The sequence below is a fragment of the Bos indicus genome, chromosome 26, assembly GCF_029378745.1.
Source record: "Bos indicus isolate NIAB-ARS_2022 breed Sahiwal x Tharparkar chromosome 26, NIAB-ARS_B.indTharparkar_mat_pri_1.0, whole genome shotgun sequence".
Taxonomy (NCBI): Eukaryota; Metazoa; Chordata; class Mammalia; order Artiodactyla; family Bovidae; genus Bos; species Bos indicus.
The window spans coordinates 21,833,781-21,856,231 of record NC_091785.1 but is presented as its reverse complement, the minus strand read 5'-3'; the positions used below and the strand labels follow the sequence as shown (position 1 = coordinate 21,856,231).

The window sequence follows — 22,451 nt, the reverse complement described above, 5'->3', positions numbered from 1 at the left end:
CGCTGCAGAGGGGAGGCCAGTTGAAGGTCTCACGGTTGCCCCTAGGAGCTAGGGCTGCCTTGGCAGGAACAGGTCTGGGAGTTCTGAAGGCGCTCAGGGCACATTGTCAGAAGCTGCACGCATCTGTGGATCCCATCACGATGCTCTGGCAAAGGAAAACCTGGCTGGCTGGAAGCCTGCCATCAGTGAGAGCGTCTGACCGCCTCGGCTGTAGCCTCCGTGCCAGCCTGGTGGTTTGGGAAGCATCCTCAAATAAATGAATTGAGCTGGAGTTCAGGTTTGAAGTTAACTCTCAAATCTCTTCCTCCATCAGAAAACACGGGGTGGGGTAAGGGGGACATGAATTCGGCCTGGAAGACCCAGCTGCTCCCACTGTTGGCGCTGGTGCTGGTGGTGCCGGCAGTGGGGTGATGTGTTCCACACTGTCCTGACTGCACTTGGACCCCCGCATGTACACCGATGGTCACGGACAGACATCATCGAATGCCCACTACCTGAGGGTTTCCAGATAACTCCTTGGCGCAGACACAACACCCTCTGGCGCCCAGACTTACAGACCCACACTCACTCTCGCGCACAAAACACAGACACTCCTGTGCGCAATCCCCGCAGATGCTCACAAAGCCTCCTTCTCCCATTCGTATTCAGGTGCCCACAGACACAGGACACATTTTGCACAGATTCAAAACCAAACCAAACCTCTCCCTTCGTGCACACAACCCCACAGGTCACACGGACGCCAGTCGGCAGAAAGGCTGCGAACCTACAGGTACACTCTCTTCCTCGCAAACCCTCCTGCTCAGGTAAGACCCACCTCCCTCCCTTCACTGCACACCCCCAGACGGGCCATTTGGGGCCCACCAGCAGCCAACTGTTTTCCAACTTTTGCAGGGAAGCCAAGGTCGCCCTCTCTCAGGGAGGGCGGGATACGGAGCCGCAGATGCCGGCAAGGGGGGTGGGGAAGCCAAGTTGAAGCGGGAGGGACGGTATCCATATGCATGGGCTCTGCGCTCGAAGAGCAGCTGCCCAAAGCTGAGCCCCAGTGGGCCCAGAGTTGCGGGCAGGCGGCGGCGACCCAGCTAATTGAATTAGGCCGGCCAAGCCCTGCCACCCGCGCCACCCGTGTCCGCTCTGCCATCCGCCCCAGCCGCCGCAGGCGCTCGTTGGGTGCCAAGGGACGGATTGAGGGAGGGAGGCGCTCCCGCCTGAGCCGCTGCCCCAGGCAGCCTCTCCCCCTGGAAATAATCCCATTGTCCCGGGGGCTACGTGGGGCGCTGGGTGCCGGGATCCCCAACTGGACTGCGACGCTGTGATGAATGGGATGGCGGCGAGGGAGCGGACACAGGGAGGGGCCGCGGCCCTTCTCCGCCCACTCTTCTCTCGGTGCTCAGCTGCCTTCCTCTGCGCCCCTTCCGCCTCAAAGTGGGGGCAGGAGAGGGAGGGAGGGGAACCTGCCACTGGAAATGAGACCAGTTGGATGCTTCAGTGAGGGAGGTGGGTGCAGTCTGCGTGGGTATCGGGTGAATGAGTGGGTGGAGGGTTGCAGCCCACTCCAAGTGCGCAACAGCATGGAGAGCTGTGAGCACCTCCCCGCCCTGTAGGTGCAGTGCTGGCCATGTGTGGGGGGCTCAAGGGTAGAGTGTGGAGCTGTGTGTGAGTGAGGTGTGAGTGGGGTGTGTAAGGACACCCAGCCCCTACTACTGGGAGCCACGCGCGGACCCCAAGGCCCTATCTGGAAGCGCCTGCCTAGGGATCTGCCTTCCTCTCCTCCTAGACTTCCAGGGAGTCTCACGGGGGTTGAGAGACCCGCCAGAGTCCACACCACCAGAACTGACAGTGTGGTTTCTGACCCTGCACTTCTGCTCCCCTCCCCCATCTTTCTGGACAACCGTTTCCAAGCACCGGCATCTTTTTGTTCAGCTTTTCTCCTACCCTGACATACTCTAAATCTCGGCTGATCCAGTAACCACACGCAGCCTTTTGAGGTCTGACTCCCAGTGCTCTCCCCACAAGTGCCTGAGAAATAACTCTTGCCCTAGGCCTGGGACTCCCAGGGCTGGAATCAGGTCTCTGTGTCCATCCTAAACTGCCCCGTGCCTCCTGCCCCTTAACTGTACAGTGGGCAGGGTCCCAGCTTGCCCCCCAGCGCTGGCACACACCTATCTACTGGTGCTCCAACACCAGCGAGACTTCCTTGTCTTGTGAGCTCAAGAGCTGTGGAGACTGGGATGTTCAGGGGTTGGGGGCACACGGCCATGCTTCCAAGTCCCTTTGGGGCAAGTTTGCACCCTTGCCTCCTCCACCCAGAAATAGGAGACCTGGGGCTGGCCCCAAATGTTGGGGGGGGGTGTCCTAAGGATTGAGCCACGGGACCCAAGGAAAGCAGAAGAGAGCCACCGCCCTGGGTCTGCAGCTGGTGTTGAGGATCATCCAGTGGCCAACACTGCCCCTGAGACTCTGCCACAGCCAGGACCCCCACCCCAGCCAGGACTCCCACCTGCTGCTGCCTTCCACTGCTGCCCACTGAGCTTTGACAAATCCTCAAGGCTATGCTGTGAAGGTAGAGTTCCTGGGTATCCAACTGGGGTGAGGGGAGCCAAATCTGGGGGCCTTGGGCCCAGCAGAAGTTTCGTGTGTGTCCAGGAGGGCAGCAACTAGGACCTTCTAGAGGAGGGCCACTAAGGGGATCAGTGGCTGTCACCTCTGTTCACAACCCCCTGCCTTGCTGCCTGAGGCTAGGGAGAGACGGTGGGGGTGGGGGGCTCAGGGTGGGCCACCTTGAAAGACCTCGGCACCCACATTGCTCACTCCCACAGCCCATGGCCAGGCCTCAGCAGCCCATGCTGTGTTTCCCGGGACTTTTACTGCAGCACCAAGATGAGCAGTGACGTCCCCTTCTCCCCTTTCATAAATATTGCATCTTCCCAATGCAATTACAGGAGACGGAGCGGCATGAGTGTTTCCTAAATAAGATTATGGGGTAATGCTAATGCCGTTTATGTCTACGCTCTGACACCAGACAAACTCCCTATTAATAACCTCTCAATGAGGCTTGAGGCTCAGAACACGGGGGCTGCCGGCCGTGCTTGGTAAGAATGGCCACAGCATGGCTGCCCGCGCTTAGGGGCTCCACCAGCCTGCCCCTCTCCCTGGGATACCAAGACCATCCTGCTCTCCAGACCTCCTGGCTTGGAGCTCTCCTTGTCTGGAGGCAGCCTCACATCCACCCACAAGCCAGGAACCTCATTGGACACCCTCATTTCTTCCACTTAATTTCTTTATCAGCAAGTTTGGTCCCAGCTGGCACCCCACCCCTCTCCTCTGACTCCACACTGTTGGAAGAGCCCAATTCTCTCCCCCTACAGAGTGTTCAAAATTTCCCAGGTAGCGTTAATGGTAAAGAACCCGCCTGCCAATGCAGGAGACACAGGTTCGATCCCTGGATCAGGAAAATCCCCTGGAGGAGGAAATGGCAATCCACTCCAGTATTCTTGCCTGGAGAATCCCATGGACAGAGGGGCCTGGTGGGTCCATGGGGTCTCAAAGAGTTGGATACAACTGAGGGACGGAACACTCAAAGGGTGTCCAGGGCATGTTCTTCCCTGGCTTAGGAACCTCTTACTGTTGTCTATGGGAAACTCAAAACCCCTCATCCCCGCCATTCAAGGCTCTTAATTTACTTTCCACTCCAGCAACTCCCCCAGTTGCTGGATACTGTTAGCCTTTTTAATAAATGTTAAGAGAGAGAAATATTCTCTCACCTTCCTGCTTGTACCCAACTGTTGGGTGCTATGCTCTGACAACACCCATCTCCCCCAGTGAAAATAATAATAATAAAAGGAAAGGAAATTCCCAATCCTACTTTGAAGTTCTGGCTCCCATGACATTCTCCAGGCATAATTCATGAGGCCCTCGTGGGATCGATAGTATGTGTATTTTAAAAATTACCTTTTCTGTTGTTGTTATTCACTTGGAGTCACGGAGGCATGGAGTGAAGTCTCATCTGCACTGCTTTACAAATGTGAATTGGAACAGATTCATGAACTTCTCTGGCCCATGCTTTTTTCAGGCACAGTGGACTCTGCCTTCAATTTCAACAAGCTACTGTCAGAGTCAGTATAAAGATGAAACATTGTAAGTGTCCTAATTCATCCAGTGTATCTCTGCTTTACCATCTTTCTTATTGCATTGACACTTACATGAAATGTTTGTCATCGCTACGGGTCTGGGAGTCATTGAAACTGAATATTTGTCAAACCCGCCTCAGTTTCCCAGTCCCAGCAGGTGAACTCCTCAGACATACTGGATGCCTTCTCCTTGCCTCCCTAACTCCCCTCCTCTTGAGTCTTCTTCAGAGTCCAGCTGAGAGGGTATGACCAAGGCATTAGAGGTAAGTTCTGGAAAAATAGAACATCGACACAGCAGAAAAGTGTGGACAGGGTTTCAGGTGAGGCAAACCCGGGACTTCCCTGGTGGTCCAGTGGTTAAGAATCTGCCTTCCAGTTCAGGGGTTTGGTCCCTGGTCAGGGAGCTAAGATTCCACCAGCTACAGGGCAACCGAGCCAGTGTACGGCAGCTACTGAGCCCACGTGCTCTGGAGCCCGTGTGCCACCACTAGAGAGAAGCCTGTGCACCTCAGTGAAGACTCCACATGCGGCAGCTAAGACCCAACACAGCCAATAAATAGATAAATAAAATAGAAAAGAGAGGCAGCCCCTTGCTTCAGGCCTTGCCCTGGTACAGGCTGGTCATTAACACAGCCCTGGATTCTTCTTGGCCTTCAACTCAAAAGACATTCATGCCCGAAGACCTCAGTAATAAGGGACCAGGGAAGGGCTGGGCAGCCTGCACGCTCAGCATAAGTTTCCCGGCCTCAGAGGCCTCCCCTCCTTTCTCCTTCCTCCACCATCCCTCTGAAGTCAGCGAAACCATTGAGCAGCTTCTGGAAGAAGGCCTTTGCCTTTGGAGAAGGCAGAAGGGCAAGGGGAGCTGGCAAGACCCCCTCCTAGGCCTCCTGGAGCCTCTCTCCCCTCCCCCAACCTCTCCACCAAGGCCTAATAGTCTTTAGCTCAAAAGGCCATTAGGTCTGGGGGCCCGGGGCCTGAAGGATGGGAGAGGGGAGCCATGCTTAACCATATTCTCCAGTCCCCTTAAAACTAGGGTTACCCCTGGCCAGACCAGCACATACTTATCACCAACTTTGACCTGCCATTCTTGCCCTGGGCTGCAAGTGACTTTGCTGAATTCTGCAAATTGGTCTGAATCTGGAGCACTTCGGACTTCCCACAGCATCCCTTCACTTGGTTTCAAAGCCTCAAATTTGATTGTCTTTCCTCTTCACTTTCTGTCCACCCTAACTCTCTTGTCCCGCCTCCCCGCTGCTTCTTTTCTTCGTGTTCTTGGTACAGGAAATCTTCCTCAGCAGACCTTCTGCCCACTTTGTACATGTGTGCACACAAACACACACAAATTCAGGGGTACATGTAGACGTTCACTCTCAAAAACACAAACACAAACCTTTGAGCTTAAGACATCAGGCTGTCATTGAAGCCCCGGGTTCACCTACTCACACATGCATCTCTGGTATCTTCCACCCAAAAAGCATGCACTCAGAGATGTATCCAACCACACACATTGGCCTGTTCACACCAAAGGACACACAAACACAAATATGCATCCACTCAACATGCCAAGCGTGGTTATCACAGTTTATGCTGCCACCAAATCTTCCAGAGCTTGCCAGGGAATTGCCGTATTTTATTCCTGTTGGGAATTCTGTATACATCTGTGTAATGTCCGCGCAGCATGTTTGGGGCTGGAACAGTTGTACGACAGGATGGATGAAAACCACTCCCGGAAGGTCCCTGAGCTCTGAGTCATCCCAGAGAACCTGGAGAAGGAGGAGGAGCAGAGATCCGAGTGAGGGGTGTGGTCCGCTCGTCGGAATCAGAACCTGCCCATCACCTGTGCTCTGTAAACCAGCAGAAGATCCTGAGGCAGGAAGTAGGAGCCAGTGGGTAACGCCAAAGGGGCGTGGACTTCAAAACAGGAAAGGAAGGAGCTATTGGGGCCTCTAAGTTCCAAAAAGCACAAGGTAAAAATGGCATTTCCCTTGGGGGTGGGCTACATGGGCTCTGGTGAAGCCAGGACTGACTGTGGCCAGGAAGAGCAGCGAGGCTACACCACCACGGTTGGTGTCCATTTTGGTGTGTTTCAAGAACACCAATCAGGGCAAAAAGAAATGGACTAGGGTAAAGAGTGGGGTTTCAAGGAGTCAAGTATAATGGAAAGATCAAAGGCATTGATTCAAATTCTCCTGCCACTCTAGTAGCTGTGTGGTCTTGACAGACATACTTAACCTCTCTGATCCTTAGTTTCCTCCTCTGTTAAATAAAGGTATGCTGCCTTCCTTGTGTGATTGTAGTGAGGATTAAAAGAGATGAAAAGACATAAAAATACTAAGCCCAGTGGCTGGTGCATGCAAGATCCAACAGATGATGGCTGTACGTGAGAAGGAAGTAATTACAAGGCCAGTGTAAGATGGCCTGAAACCCAGGACAGGAAGATTCAGAGTCTTCCTTTCCTTCAGGACCCAGAAAAAGAAGGGCAGCTACAAGCTGAAATGCCTGTTTCTTATCAAGGATGCAGTGCACTGTGGTTAAGAAACTAACGCCAGATGGCCTGAGTTCAAATCCTACTATGTGACCTACAGCTAACTTCTCTATGACTTGGTTTCCTCCTCTGTAAAATGGACATGATAATAATAATAGGATCTCTCTTATGAGCTTATTATGAGAAGTAAATGGCTTAATATTTGTAAAGTACTTAGAGTACTATCTGACACAGAACAAATGCTGTACAAACATAAGCTAAGTAAATAAAAATAAAGCCAGGCTCACATGCTGATGGGGAATATGGCTCTGAGAAGGATTCATAGGCGGCATGGCAGCCATGGGCCAGGCACAGACTGCCTCTTTGGCTGCAGGATCGGCTCTCTTCAGAACCCTGCACTCAGACTCCCTCTTTTGTCTGTGGTTTGTTTACCTTAGGAACAAGTTATCCTTTTAAGTGTTCAAGCTGCTCAAGGTTTTTCTAAGGGAAGAGTAGACATTTCTTTATATGTTGCTGGTGTCGCTATAAATTGGTCCCGTCCTCCCTGGGTTATGTAACAAAAAGCATGATACTGTTCATATCCTTTGATCAGATAATCCCACTTTGGGGATCACATTCCCAAGGAAATAAAAAAGCAGTTTGTACAAAGATGTTTATAGCATCACTATTCACAGTGGCTCAGCCTTGGAAGCAACCCAAATACCCTACACTAGGGGAATGATTAAACCAGCCAGGGAACATCAGCACAAAGGAATAGTATACAGCCAGTCAATCCTCAATGAAATCAGCCCTGAATATCCATTGGAAGGATTGATGCTGAAGCTCCAATACTTGGGCCATCTGATGCCAAGAGCCAACTCATTGGGAAAGACTAACGCTGGGAAAGATTGAGGAGATGGGGGTGGCAGAGGATGAGATGGTTAGATAGCATCACTGATTCAATAGACATGAGTTTGAGCAAATTCCAGGAGATAGTGGAAGACAGAGGAGCCTAGTCAGACATGACTTAGCAGCAGAACAACAAATTCAAATTGCTAACTATGACACAGACAAAAGCAGAACATAACACCTTCCTTGGTGAAGATGCTGAACAGTGTAAAAATATCAATATTCCCCAAGAAAATTTACAGACTGGATTTACTAGTCAAAATCACCCTAGAAATTTTCTTGACCTCAGAAAAAAATTATTCCAAGTTTCACATGAAAGAGTAAATAGGTGAATATATCAGATAATTTTTCTAAACAAGAGCAATTTTGACTAGATGTTCAAATGTTTTGTTATAGAGCAACTAAACGGAAACAGTGTGGTGTAGGCACCAAGATAGACATTGAAATCAGTGGGACAGAAGAGAGCCCAGAAACAGAGCCAATCACACCTAAGAATTGAATAGAGATGTTTGAACACAAGGGAGAAGGGAGTGTAACTCAATAAACAGGGTTGGGAAAGGTTTACCACTTGAACAATAAGTTATTTTATATCATAAAATGTAACACAAGAGGGACTAAATAGTTAAAATGATGACTAAGAGGATGCAGGGAAATGAAATACAATGTAATGTTAAATTTTAAAAATTCACAAAAGATTGTATGTTCTTACTGACTACAGGGGCTTCCATGGTGGCTCAGACAGTAGAGAATCTGCCTGCAAAGCAGGAGACCCGGGTTCGATCCCAGGTTGAGACGATCCCCTAGAGAAGGGATAGGATATCCACTCCAGTATTCTTGCCTGGAAAATCCTATGGACAGAGGAGCCTGGTGGAACATGACTGAGTGACTAACACACACACTCACTGACTACAGTGCTGAAAAAGTACAGGTCATAACCTTGATAAGGATCAAGGGATGGAACATTACAATTGCTGTAATAGTTGATGCTTCAAACTGACGGAATTTTTTGTTATTGAGAAGATAGGAGTTCGATAAAATAGGGAAAGGAGAGGGTGTGAGTCATCCCACCTTTCCATTAACACAGAGAAGTTGGTGCTGCTTGTGGAAGGGGTAGGACTATGTCTGCCCTAGGTCAGAGGAGAGGACCCCAGCAGCAGAGATTCAGGACAGCTAACAGGATACTCACTACCTTCCAAATCTGACTCCTGACTTGGGCTTCGCGTCCCCAAGCCAGCTCCTACCAGCTGGTTATACTCACCAGCTCCCTAGAGGCTACATTGCTGGGTTCCAGTTTCAGTCATTCATCTAAAAACTGGGTAACCTTAGACCAGTAAATTAACCTCTCAGGATCTCAATTTTCTCATCTGTAAAATGGGGATAGTAGTAGCACCTATTCTTAGAATCATTGTGAGGATTAAATCATTTAATTCATGTAACTCCACATAATAGTGTGTGGCCCAGAGTAACTTCTCAGTAAAAGTCAGTCATGATCTGGGGGAGTTGAAAGTTGACAGAATGCTAAGGGAGAAGTCAGAAAACAGCGTTCAATTTCTGCGATACCTATGTCTTCTGCGTCTCCAGCTGGTTGTGAAGCTGAGCCCACCTGGCTCTCTCCCTCATCTCGACTGATGAGGCAAGAGAGACTGGGCCAAGAGGGGCCCTCGAGTGCAGACTAAGAATCCAGTGCTGACACACAGGGCTCAGCTGCCTCAGATTCTTCCTCCCTCCATGGGGGTTCCGCCTCCCCTCCCCACCCAGGGACAAAGACCAAGCAAGTCACCATCAGGGATTTGGGGGAAATAGGCTTTGTGCCTGGGTGATAGAAAGGGGCCAGGTTCTGGGAGCTTGGCTGCAGGCCATGTCTCACTGGCCAGAGGCAGCTCTCCCAGCCAAGAACTGGGCACTCCCCCCACCCCAGCGAGCTCTGTCCCTCTTGGAGTATGCTTGTGTCCTTCAGCGATCCCTCCCTCCTGTTCAATTCCAGCCACAAGTCTTCAGGCTTACAGGAAGATGGAGATGCTTTTCTTGTACTGTCTTCCCTCTTGCTAAATCAGGCATAGATGGGTGGCAAGGGTAGGGGTACAATGGTCTGCTTCGCTGTACACTCCTCGCACATCAACCTGGGAGTACTCTTATCTTTTGATGAACACTTCTGTGTTTATTGCTATATGGCATTGTCATTATTACTTTTATTATAATTAGCCAAGGCAGGACTTCCTAGGACCTACTTAGTGTCCCCCAGGAGGGGCAAAGAGAGTGACTATTGGGTCCATTCAGGATGGAGAGACATGCAGGGCAGGGCTCTTTGAGAACCAGATTGCAAAGTACTTTCTTCTCCTGGGAACCGGACCAGGGGACCCTCTAGGAACCAATGTGATTATAGAATAAAGTGAATGTCAGCCCTGAGGAGGGGCATCCAGAGGGTCAGCTGCAGAAAGAAGAGACGAGGAAGCCTGAAAACGGCTGAGGGTCCTTCCTAACTCCATAGTGAGGCTAATCCCACAAACGTGTTGAAAGACTTTTGAAGCCAGACCCACGGAATGAAACCTCCTTTCATTCATCCCTTCACTTATTTATCCATGCAGCCAACTCGGCTCTGTGCAGACAAACACATATAAGGACAGCAGCTGGGGTGACCACCACTGACGACCATTTCAACGCCACTGACCCAAACAACGTTTTCTCCAAACCAGTGACTGAGCTGGACAGACCTCCTGCGGGGGAGTTCACAGCGGGCAGGCCCAGAAACACTCTCATTTCTGTCAAAGCCGGAAACAACCACTTCTCAACCTTTCTGGAATTCCTGGTGACTTTGTAGTTTGCCTGTGTTTGTTATTTTTGCTAACTCCTGTTTGCCTGTAGTTCCTGATGATTAGAAAAATAAGCAAAGCAAGCCTTAAACACGAGAAGGGGGACATATGGTTATTTCAGAGCTCAGGAGCAGTAGAGACCTGGAGAGGTACAGAGAGAGAGAGAAGTCAGTCTCCTCCCCATCCCCACCACTCCCCCACGAATGTCCCCAACCTCCACCTCACATCCTCTACTCCTTTCTCCTCCCCCTGCTCCCTGACATGTCCCCTAGCATCATACAGGGGCTCAGGTCCCCTCCCCCTCCCCCTTGGGAGTCTGGCCTTGAGCCTGGGGTGCTGGAGAACTTGGGCTGGGCCTGAGCACCCCCTCCCCAACTAATGAGCATTCGTTCTGGGATGAGCCCTGGCCTCCAAGGGTCAAAGGTGGCAGCTTTATTTACTCACAGCCATGCTCTCACTGCTCCAGCCCTTTCATCATTTTTTATAATGGAAACAGCCCAGTGGCCACAGGCGCCCTGGGAGACCACCCCACTACCTCCCTTCTCCCCGCAGCCTCCAGACACACAGACAGTTGTATCCCTCCAATAAGGGCTCAGATTTCTCAACAAAGTACAGCTTTGCTCTCAGGACAGTTCTCAGCTGTCGATTTGATCACATTCCTCTGTCTGTTTAGAGCCTGAACCAGAGAGGCTGGGGGTTGGCCTCAGCCTGTGAAAGTGGGCACGGGGTTGTGAGAAACGGGTGTCATGCATGAGCCTGGGGGTGCATGGTGTGAGGGTGCATTTGTGTGGGAAAACCAAGGTAAGTATAACACATCTGTCTTGAAAACATGTTTGTGTGTGTGAGAACCCCTGTGAGTGTGTATAAGCATGAGTATCTGGGTGTGAGTATTTATATGTGTGCATGATAGTCACATATGTGAGTGTAAGAGAATGTGCACATGTGCATGAGAAGTTGGGTGTGTGTGCATGTGCTTATGTGTGAGTTTGTGTGCATGCTTGTGGCAGAACCATGTACACATGCGCCTGCCTGCCTGTGTGTGAGCACACATATAAGTTTGTGTGCATCTCCAGGTATGAATAGTGTTTAAGGCTGTGTCAGCACAACCTAGAAAGGTCTCAGAACTGTAATGTTAAAGCAAAGACAGACACAGAAGTTAATGTGCTCTACAATGCCATGTGTATGAAGGATGTGTGTGTGCATGCTATATCACTTCAGTTGTGTCCGACTCTTTGTGACCTTATGGGCTGTAGCCCACCAGGCTTCTCTGTCCATGGGATTCTCCAGGCAAGAATACTGGAGAGGATTGCCATGCCCTTCTCCAGGGGATCTTCCCAAACCAGGTATCGAACCCACATCTCTTTTGTCTCCTGCATTGGCAGGCAGGTTCTTTACTACTAGCGCCACGTGGGAAGCCCTTATATGAAGGATAAAAATAGACAAAACTAACCCATTGTATGAGAAGTCAGACTAGGGTATTGTGCATGGAAAGGGGGCATGAGGGAGTCCCTGGGATACTGAGAATATTCTTCATTTTGATCAGGATACTGTCTACATGGGGGTGTCTACCTTGTGGAAACTCACTGAGTTCTATTCACATATATAATAATAAACCATAAGGCACATAATTTAGATATTGTCTGAATATATGTTGTAATTCAATAAAACATTTACCCCCAAAATGAATGTGAAGACTGTCTCCTAAATCTCCACCCACGTGCCTCACACGTGCCCCCGTCATCCCTTCTGGCCACTTGTTCCGCATTCTCTTCCTTCCCCTCCTCACACCCCCTGAAGGTGGGGGTGTCTGGGTGTTTAAGAGGCGTATGTATCAAGGTCACTGAGTCTGGGGTCCTCCCCAGCTTCATGGCCCTCCTCTCTACCTCCATCTCACCTTCCTTGGCCTCTCCTTAAAACTCAGCGACCCCATCCGAGACAGTGTCCTGGGGCTGGAGCTCAGATGAGGGGAGATTTGGGTCTACCCTCTAGGAGCCCTCACACTGAAATTCTGCACTGGGCCAGACCTCAGGTGTGTACACTGATGTGACAATGTTAGAAGTCCAGTCACTCTTAAGAGGGACAGAATGCACATGGGAGGGAGCGGGCACTGCAGGGCGTGTGTTCAGTGTGGGTTTTTAGAAGAAAAAAATCTCAAGAGGGTCTCTCTTTGGAAACCCCCAAAGACAGACCTTGGCTGCACTATTTAAGCTCCTGGGATCTGATTTCTTAAAGTGAAAGAAAGCATTCTGGGCTCCCGCACCGTCCCTGTGATTATGTGTGTATGTGATTGTGTGCACGTGCCCGTGATGTGTGTGGCCATGTGTGTGCTTGTGGCTGTATGTTAGGACACACACATGAGCCCCTGTGATTCCAAGGGGCACAAGAGCGCTTGTGCTCCAAACGGGGGACAGAGTAAGCACATTTCCTTTCAAATTACTCTGCCTTGTGAGTCCCACAACACTGGCCTGCCACACATCCCACTTGGGGGTTCAGACCCTCAGATTTATGCAGGTCTCCAAGACCTGGGGTCTACCCTGGGAAGGGGGCTGTGCCTCTGAGGCAGGAGGGTCAGCTTGGCTCAGTCCTCCCATACTCCTCCAGGCAGACTCATTCACTCCCTTCCGCAGGCTGGCGCCTGCCCTGGCACTCTAAGGAACCTGGCTCTGTCAGCTCCATCCCAGGCCCCCCCTACCCTGCCCCCATCCCTCCCTGAATCAGGGCCCCTCCCACCCTCTCCCAAACCTGCTCAACCCGCCTGGCGGCCCAGCATCTCCCAGAGGTGCCTCTTGCACCCCCCTTCAGGGGAACAGCCATCACACAGAACCAGGAGAGACAGTGAGAGCTGGGAGTGGGGTAGGTGGAGGGCGGGCTGACCCCTTCAGAAGGGGTGGGGAGATCGGGCTTGCTGCTTCCAGAGCTGTCCTGATGCTTCTCTCAGAACTTAGCTATAGCTCCCCCTCCCCCACTGCCCAGGTCTCTCCTGCCAGTCAGGACTCTGATAGTAACCTCCTTTTTCCCACCCCCATCCTCAGTGGCTCAGTCTACCCTGCGGGCTCAGCTGACATTCTATCTAAGTGACCCAGAGGGGCCACTGGGACTTGCCACACCCAGGAGTGTCTTGGAAGCATGGAAGGGATGAGAGACAGTTGTGAGTCACCACACCCCTTCCCAGGGCTCCCTTTGAGGATGGGGGCCTGGCTCTGGACTCTTGGAATAGTGACCCCAATTTCCTGAAGCACCTTAGGAGGAGACCTGGGTTCTATACCTGGATTGGGAAGATTCCCTGGAGAAGGGAAAAGCTACCCACTCCAGTATTCTGGCCTGGAGAATTCCATGGACTGTATGGTCCATGGGGTCCCAAAAGGTTGGACATGACTGAGCAACTTTCACTTTCACTTTAACTAGCTCTATTTCACTTCACAGCAATCCTATGGCAAAGGTACATTCATTATCCCCATTTTAGAGATGGGAAGACTTGTTCAAGATCATATCTCCAGTAAATAGTGGGTTCAAACCCAAGCAACACAAACTGCACTCTTAACTGCCACAACATTTGCATAATTACCCTTAAAGATACACATACTTACTCATACTTAGGACAAGCCATCTCATATACACAGCATAGAAATACATCATTACCCAGATGTTAATCATACCTAATATTCATACAGCAATTCATTTACAAATCACTTTCACGCCTGGACACAATACCTACCAAAGGAGGGATTGTTTTCCCGTAAATAGCGATTAAAGCTGCCATTTACTGACTCAACTGAGGTTCAACTATTTGCTGGAAGTGGTTCATCTTCTCTTTCCTTTCTCTCTTTAAATAAAGGTAAAATATGATTTTACTAAATTAATTTTAGCAGTAAAATGAGAATAGCAGTAAAAATGAGAATAAAGTGAAAAGTAAAAGTCCACCTTCTTCCTCCTGATATTCCCACTTGCAGAGATAACCACTTTAACAGTTTCTTTGTATATTATCCCAGAAATTGTCAATGCACACAGAAGCAAATAGTATTAGAGATTATATGTGGATCTAACCCTTGGGAAGAAGCTTTGCTTCTCCTCTTTTACAGATGAAAATTTCTTAAAGGTGGGGCAGCTCTCCAAGGTTGCTCAGCTATGGTGTTGAGCAAGTTTTGTTGCGAATCCACCTACCTGGCCTGAAACCTGTGTTCTCATTCCCTCTGCTCCCCAGGCCCATTGCATCCTCTTTCACTGTGATGGCCCAGCCTAGGTGAAAGGCTCCATCGCCCCCATAAACAGGTCTGGCCCCTGCTGCTCTGCACTCTAGGGCAGGGTGGGGAGCTCGTCTGGAGAAGTTCATTCCCTCCAGCAACTCAATCTGGGGGACAAGTAGCTGGGCCGATCCCTGCTAAGAGGAGGGTAAGGAGCAGGCCTAGGAACCTGACTGACATCCCTGCAGGGTCCACATCACCAGAGGGACACATCCCAGGGTACCCCTCTTGAGTCCACATTAGGCTCCCCAAGGCCTTGAGGATTAGGGAGTGCTGTAGGAGACAGGCCTTATCAGACGGTGCCTCGCAGGCAGGGACACAGATCAGGGAGCGGGGTGAGGCCAGGGCTCCCAGGAAGAAGAGGGATGTTAGATATAATGTCAGTCTTTAGATACGAACTTCAACCCTCCGCTCTGCCTCCAGGAGAGGCTGACCATGGACACGGCAAGGACTATTCCTAGCTCCTGGGTGCAAGAGGCTCTGGAAGCACCCTGCCCTCTGGGTAAGCTTTTTGTGACTGCTCCTGGGTCAGCTTTCAGTAGGACCTCCCCCCGACCTGTCCTCAACTTCTCTCCCTACAGAGAGGGTGGGAGGGTGCAAGGGTGGGACCTGGGCAGGTGTGAGTTGCCAGGGTTTGGCTGCAACCCAACTGCTGAGGCTTTTAAGACTCCCAAGTGGCTGTTCTGACACAGGTGGCCCAGGCTGTCCCTGATGGTCCTTTGTGCCTTGGAGTTACCACCCAGTACCCACATTTCCTGTCGTTATACATAATCTGGAGAATGGGCCAGGGCCGGGATGCGACCACCCTTCCCCAGTCCACAGGGGAGACTCTTTGGGATAGAATTCTCAGCGAGTTGCCCCCTTCCTATGTGAACAAGAGGGAGTGTCCATCGGGAATGCCTGAGGTCTGTTCTCAGGGGAGGGATAGGAAGCCAAGGCGAGGCTTTCGAGGGCCACGGGGGAGGCACTAAGGCTTTACCCATTGCTCAATCATCTCTGGGCCACGCTGACGCCATGGGACAAGGCAGTTCCTCAAGAGCTCACCCTCTCCCTCCTCTGCACATGGCAGGGCCCCCCCAGGTCCCCGTCACTCCCAGGATCACGACCACACACCTGAACATGGATTGTTTTTGAAAGCCCACAGCTCGTTGAGTACAGGATGGGTGTTCGTGGGACACCCCATTTCCATCTGTTGATAGCACCATGCTGGACCTGAAATCCAAGGACACAAGTCTCTTTCCAGCTTGGCTTGACTCTGGCTAGTCAGTTTCCCACCCTGAGCCTCAGTTTGCCCATCAGTAAAATATGATTTGGACTAAATTTAGAATCATGGGAATCTGGGAATGAGCTGGGGTGAGTGAAGTTGGCAGTGGGGGTTCTGCTTGTGGAATTGAGCAGGATCTCTCTCCAGGGGGAATACTGTGGAAGGCAGGAGCCCCTAAAAAGACATCATTGGTCAAGGAGAAGGGAAGCATGTATGTTTGTTATGAGTGTTTTTATGAATGTATATGTGATGCGCACATGTGTACACAGGGGCACAGACTTATGTGTAAGGGTGTGTGTGTGTGTGTGTGAGGCTAATTGATCCCTCCCTCCCAGTTGGGGTGGGGGAAGGGCCAAGAAGGCAGCCACTCATTAGGAGGCAGCTAATGGGCCCAAATGGCCGTGTCAGCAAAGGCTGAGCTCAGATGAGCTTCCTCCCGGAGGGGGGAGGGGGAGAGATGTGAACTAGGAGGAGGAGGGGGAAGGAGAGCGAAAAAGATGGGATAAGGAAGGGGAAAGAGTAACGCTTTCCCAGAAGAAACTAGAAGACTTGACATGTCTCCAGTGCTGTCCCCGTTAATAAACCCTCCCACCTGCGAGAAGAAAAAGCTCTTTGACCAGAGAAGTGGAGATGGAGAACCAGTGGGGGAGGGAAAGGAGGCCCCAAGAGTTCCTGCCCCAGACACAGGTAGACCGGCCTGCACTCACAGTCGTAGAGACACACACTGCATATCGCACACCCTCAATATGCATCCATGCATGTAGAGGGCCGTGTGCTCACCCTGGGACATGCCCACGAGAAAGTATATGTGCATTCACCCAAGGATGACGGCTCTGTGTCTGGTGCAAGGGAGATAAAAATGAAGAGCCTGCTCCAGGAGCTGACATTTAGTTGGGGCAGTGCTAAGGAAATAGACCATTCATGTGGTCTGACACATGCTGTACCGCAGATGCACCTGTAAAGACCATGAGGGGATCAGCTGCAGTTCTTGCCTGGAGCCACGTTCAAACTGAGGATCGGGGAGTGAGAACCCAGGCCTGCAGCCCCTACTTCTCTTCATTCAGCTGAGTCCTGTGAGGGGACCCTTCACGTCCCACCCATCTCCACCACCACACCTCCTTCCCCACACCAGAAACCTGCCATTGCTTACAGTCTCTCACTTCCAATTGTGAAAACACTACCAGGCAAGCCCTGATTTTGGCAAATCAGATTCCTAGTCCAGGGACCCCAATGATGATGGAGGAGGTCTCCAAACTTTACATATTTCTTTCTATCTTGCACCACTCACAAAGTAGACTCCAGAGGAAATAAATGTTAGGCCCTAAAAATGCTAGAAGACATGTTAAAATTAAATAATTTTGGATTAAAGAAGGCTGTTTAAGACACAAGCTATAAAAGCCATAAAGAACACTGACAAATATACTACAACTAAATTTTAAACTGCTATGTGATAAAAGGTCAGAAATTGCATAGAAAGACAGGCAACCGAAGCATAACAGATGTTAACATCCAGAATAAAGAATGCTAACACACTAAGAAAGAGATTTTTTAAAGCACATTAGGTGGGAGTTCCTAGGTGGTGTAATGGTTAGGATTCGGTGCTTTCACCGTCATGGCCTGAGTTCGATCCCTTGTCAGGGGAACCGAAGCAAGCAGCATGGTACCGCCAAAAAAAAATACTCTAGAAAGATGGGCAAAGTATAGGAGCAGGCAATTTATAGAAACAGAAATACAAAATGTCCAATAAACTTAGGAAAACATGTTCAACATTACAGATGTGCAATTCTAATTATAGAAATGCAAATTAAAACAAATATCAGATTCATTTTTGCTTAATCCAATAGATTAGCAAAAATTCAGAAAACTGATGTTATCCAGCGTTGGAGAAAGCATCCATAACTGGGTGGTCTCATCAGTAACTGGAAGCACTGTAAACAGATTCAGTCTTCTTAGAGGGCACTGTGGCAGTTTCTGTTAAAATCAACAATGGCCATCTTTATCTTAGCAACTTTATTTCTAGATACTCATTATCCTAACGAAATATTCACGTCTGCCCACAGAACCATATACCAGAGAATTTACTGAGCATTGTTCATAACAATGAAAAATTAGAAGCAACCTAACAGTCCCCTGGTGAGGGGTGGCTAAATAAACAGTGAAACCCCATGCTACAGAATACTTAATATGTCACAGTTAAAAACTATGATGTAATCTCTAGGTATTGATTCAGGAGAATCTCAAAGACATTTTTTCCAAGCCATATTTTTAATTAGAAAAGCAAGTTGCAGAAAAATAAGAATATTTGTCCGCAAAGATTAAAAACACACCCCAAAATGGTGTGTTTCTTTGTATATATAACATACAGATAAATGCATAAGAAACGGTCTGGAAGGATACCCAGTACACTGACCACAGCTGTGAACTCTGGGGGGAGATTCTGGAATTGGAAAGGGCGCTTCATCTATATTTCTTACAGCAAGAATTTTGCAATTTAAGTTTTAATAAAAGTTTACTGAATCAATTAATAACAAGATCAGCAGTGAGACCTGACACACACATGAGACACGAAGAGTCTTGGCCACTGACTGCAGAGGGAGGCCCTCTGGCAACAATCCTGCTTTGGCAAATGTCACAAAGGTTTGCCTTCCATTCCACTCCTGAAAAGTGAAAATTAGGGAGCTGTCCAGATGAACTGGCTCGGATCCCTTGTTTTACAGAAGTAAGGAAAGATGGCCAGAGCTCAAAACACAGCTGCCGAAAGATCACAAAAGGTTAACGGAAGGGGGAGCGTGGCAAGTTGACCTAAAATTTGTCATCTTAGATATGGGAGACCTGGGTTCGATCCCTAGGTTGGGAAGATCCCCTGGAGAAGGGAAAGACTACCCATTCCAGTATTCTGGCCTGGAGAATTCCATGGACTATACAGTCCATGGGGTCCCAAAGAGTTGGACGCGACTGAGTGACTTCCACTTCACACTTGTCATCTTAGATATATGTCCAGGCCCAGGGGCTCCTGGTTGTACCCACAGCCTCCGAATTCTGCCCCAGCAATCATGACAAAATTTTTAAAATTCTTTTTATGTTATATATTTATGTATTTATTGGCTGTGCCTTGCAGCATGTGGGATCTTAGTTCCCTGACCAGGGATGGAACCCACGCCCCCTGCATTAGAAGCACAGAGTCTTAACCACTGGACTGCCAGTGGTTATGGGAGTCCCTATTAGGGAGCTCCCTAATTTTCACTTTTCAGGAGTGGAATGGAAGGCAAACCTTTGTGACATTTGCCAAAGCAGATTGTTTGTCCCATAACAAATACTGAGTAGTGGCTGGCACTAACAGTCATTCCATCAGACAGTCCTCTGTAGTCCATAGGATCCTGCCTTATGTTGACGCATTTCCTCACTTGTTCCTCAGTCCATCTCGGAGAGGTAGCTTCTGCTGCTACCCTTATGTCACCGATGAAGAAACTGATGCTCAGAGAGATTCAAGATTTGACCGGGTCCACTCAGACAACAAGGGGCCGAGCAAGACAACCTCAGTCCTTTTGAATCCTAATCTCCAACTCCTTCGACTGCAGCAAAATCCCTTCCAGGGTTCCATTTGTTCCCCGCCGAGTTTTTCTGGGCCCAAGATTTAGTCCTGGCCTGATATTTGCTCTGGGAATAATCCAGACTCTGAGGCTGATCCCAGGCAGAGGACTTAACTGAGGCCTTGGAATGCTGATGAAGACCACGAGAGGCAGTATCGAGTGGTGGTTAAGAGCAGGCACTTAGCATTAGATGCAACAGGGCTCCAGTCCCAGTTTCTAGCCTGGTGACCTTGAGAAAGTTACTTAACATCTTTGCCTATTTCCTCATCCATAAAATAGGAATAATATGAGAATCTCTCAGGGTTGTATTAAACACGCACAGAGATAACAGATGTTAAGGCCTTAGTTCAGTGTTCAGTTCTCACTAATATGCTGAAGATGCTATGGCAAATATTCATGGTGGATGGCCCGCCCACTCTGGTCAGCATGACTTGAATTTTAAGTTTTTTTTTTAATTTCTTTAAAAAAAATTTTTTTTTTACTTATTTGGCTGTGCTTCGTCTTCGTTGGTACAAGTAGGCTTTTCTCTAGTTGTGTGCTCAGGCTTCTCATGTCGGTGGCTTCTCTTGTTGCGGAGCATGGGCTCTAGAGCACAGGCTCAGTAGCTGTGGTGTATGGGGTTGGTTGCTCTGTGGCATGTGGGATCCTCCTGGCCTTGGGATTGAACCCATGTCTCCTGCTTTGGCAGGTAGATTCTTTACCACTGAACCACCAGGAAAGCCCTGGATTTCAGTTTTAGTGCACACTTGTGCCATAGAAGAAGCTGTATCAGAGAAAGATGTGACCGAGCAGCTTGGAAACTGTAGAGGAGCGCCTGACTCCTGGATGCTGAGCAGGCATCCAGCTGCAAACAGGAAGTGAGTCCCCACAAAGATGAGTCCCCACACAAGAAACAGGTCCTTGCAGTGGACAGTCTAAGAGGTAGTCTGAGCTCACTGTGGGGGGATGGGGGAGGGCTGAGGTCAAAAGCAGGATGGGCCAGTATGCTAAGCAGAGTTGCCAGGAGGCATGGACTGGAGAGGTCTTGTGATACTTAGGGTCCAAAATGAGACTCTGCCAGATAGGAACCATGGGCCCAGGTGCTTCGCGGATCTGGATTTCTCTTCATCTGGGTGTCTGTGTCTGGAAGGAAGCCAGAGAGGGATAAAGAGAACAAGGTATTCAGAAGACTTCATCCCCAAAGCAGCCTCCAAGTCTTGGCAACTGCTGACGGGGAACATCCAGAGCTTTCCAAGGTCAAGGAGAGGGGCTCCCTAAGACATCAATTCTGCAACATCATTTCCACAAGGCTGCTTCTGTTGCCTCTCCTCACCCCAATCCTGCAGGAGCCTAAGGCTTAACAGTTACCAGATCGTAGGGCAACAGGTGTGGAAGGAAATGTCCACCTTGCCAAGGCATGGGGCACTTCTCTTCACTAGTTGCCAAGTCAGCAGCTGACTCAGGGGCCACTCTTAAGCCTCCTTACCCTCCAGCTCACCCCACATCCAACTGATCACCAAGCCCTCCCCAGGATTACTAACTTCTCTCTCCCTCCTCACCATCTCCTTCGCCTAGGCCAGCACCTCCCACCTGAACCAAGGCAACAACCTCCTGTGCTACGCTGTGCTTAGGCGCTCAGTCGTGTCCAACTCTTTACAACCCCATGCACTGCAGCCTGCCAGGCTCCTCTGTCCATGGGACTCTCCAGGCAAGCATACTGGAGTGGGTTGCCAGTCCCTTCTCCAGGGGATCTTCCCAACCCGGAGATCAAACGCAGGTTTCCCACATTGCAGGTGGATTCTTTACTGTCTGAGCCACCAGGGAAGCCCAACAACCTCCTGGCTGGAATCTAATTCTCTGACCCGCTGCCCACATGGCCACAAGAACAATCTTTCTAAATTATGTGTCTGAACAAGCTACCCTTCCGTTAAATACCCTCTGGGGCTCCTTATTGCCTTGGAAGCCAAATTCAAGTTCAAACTCTTTGTCAGGTTTTCAAGGTCCCTGCTTTCCTCTCCAGTCTCATCTCTGATCATTCACCATCTCATAATTTATGCTCTGGCTGGACAGAACTACTTAAAGTTCCTTAGGCTCTCTCCTCAGAACTCCTGAAAGAGAATCTGCATTTTAACCTGATTCCTAGATGAGTCGCCTACACATTAAAGTTTGAGAAGCACAGCTCTAGGCTAATTCTCCAAAATTCCCTGAGAATTAGAATTGCAAATGCTCATTCCTGGGCACCATCCTAGCTCCACCAAGTCAGAATTTCCAGCGCAGGGTCCTGGGAAGCTGTATATTTACCAATACGCAACTGATTTTTTTTCACCAGGAAAGTTTGGGAATCATTATCAGTGCTTCTCAATTTCAACTGCACATTAGAATCCCCTGGGGCGGGGGGGTTGCGGTAAAACTATTTCCATGATTAGAGAGGCTGTCCGCATGCAGCCAGGCACCAAGCTGGTTCAGATCATCCCCAGGTGATCCGTGTGAGATGTAGAGGTAGGGTTGAGAACCGCCACACTCAGTAGATGGTTTCCAAAGGCAGTTGTGTGGACTAGTAGCACCGAATCACCTGAGAAGCTCAATGAAGGACCAGGGCTGCCACAGACCTAGAACCCTGGGGTCTCAGTGGGGAATGGTCTGCAGAAAGTTAAGTGAGAGACCCAGGGAGAGAGCCTCTACCCTGGGGCCCTCACCTCCATAGAGGAAGGCAGCAGTAGTTTCCAGAGTGTGATGGGTTGTGGCAAGATGGGGGTTCCCTGGAGCAGAGCAGAGGAGGACGGTGCAGATGGGAACCTGAGTTCAGCACACAGAGCCAAGATGGACAGAGTTTGCAGCTCTACCTGCTCACTCTCTCATCTAACCAACTCTCCTGAACCTGGGCCTGGAGCTTCGTCAGGTGGGCTGCGGCTCTGGCATGCTACCCCACCCCGTCTTGGAACCTGGCTGGGGTATGAGCCTGTCTTTGAGGTGGGAGTCAGGGGAGGGAGGCAGAAGATGGAGAGAGTTCACTGACTTCCCAAGAACCTACAGCTGATGGATTACAAAATGCTGTCTGCCCTATAAC

General features: G+C 49.9%; 1 protein-coding gene across 3 annotated transcripts in view; it reads right to left on the bottom strand.

Annotated features, from left to right (window-relative positions):
- Positions 1-5,710: 5,710 nt before the first annotated feature.
- Positions 5,711-22,451, bottom strand: part of KAZALD1 (Kazal type serine peptidase inhibitor domain 1) — a 51,832-nt gene continuing 35,091 nt past the window's right edge. For 2 of the 3 annotated variants that reach the window (XM_070780683.1, XM_070780688.1), the window contains exon 6: positions 5,711-5,890. The gene's annotated coding sequence lies outside the window, so the exon portion shown is untranslated. Of the gene's footprint in view, positions 5,891-17,727; positions 20,528-22,451 lie in introns of those variants that run through there. The other variant, XM_070780690.1, reaches the window with a different exon arrangement.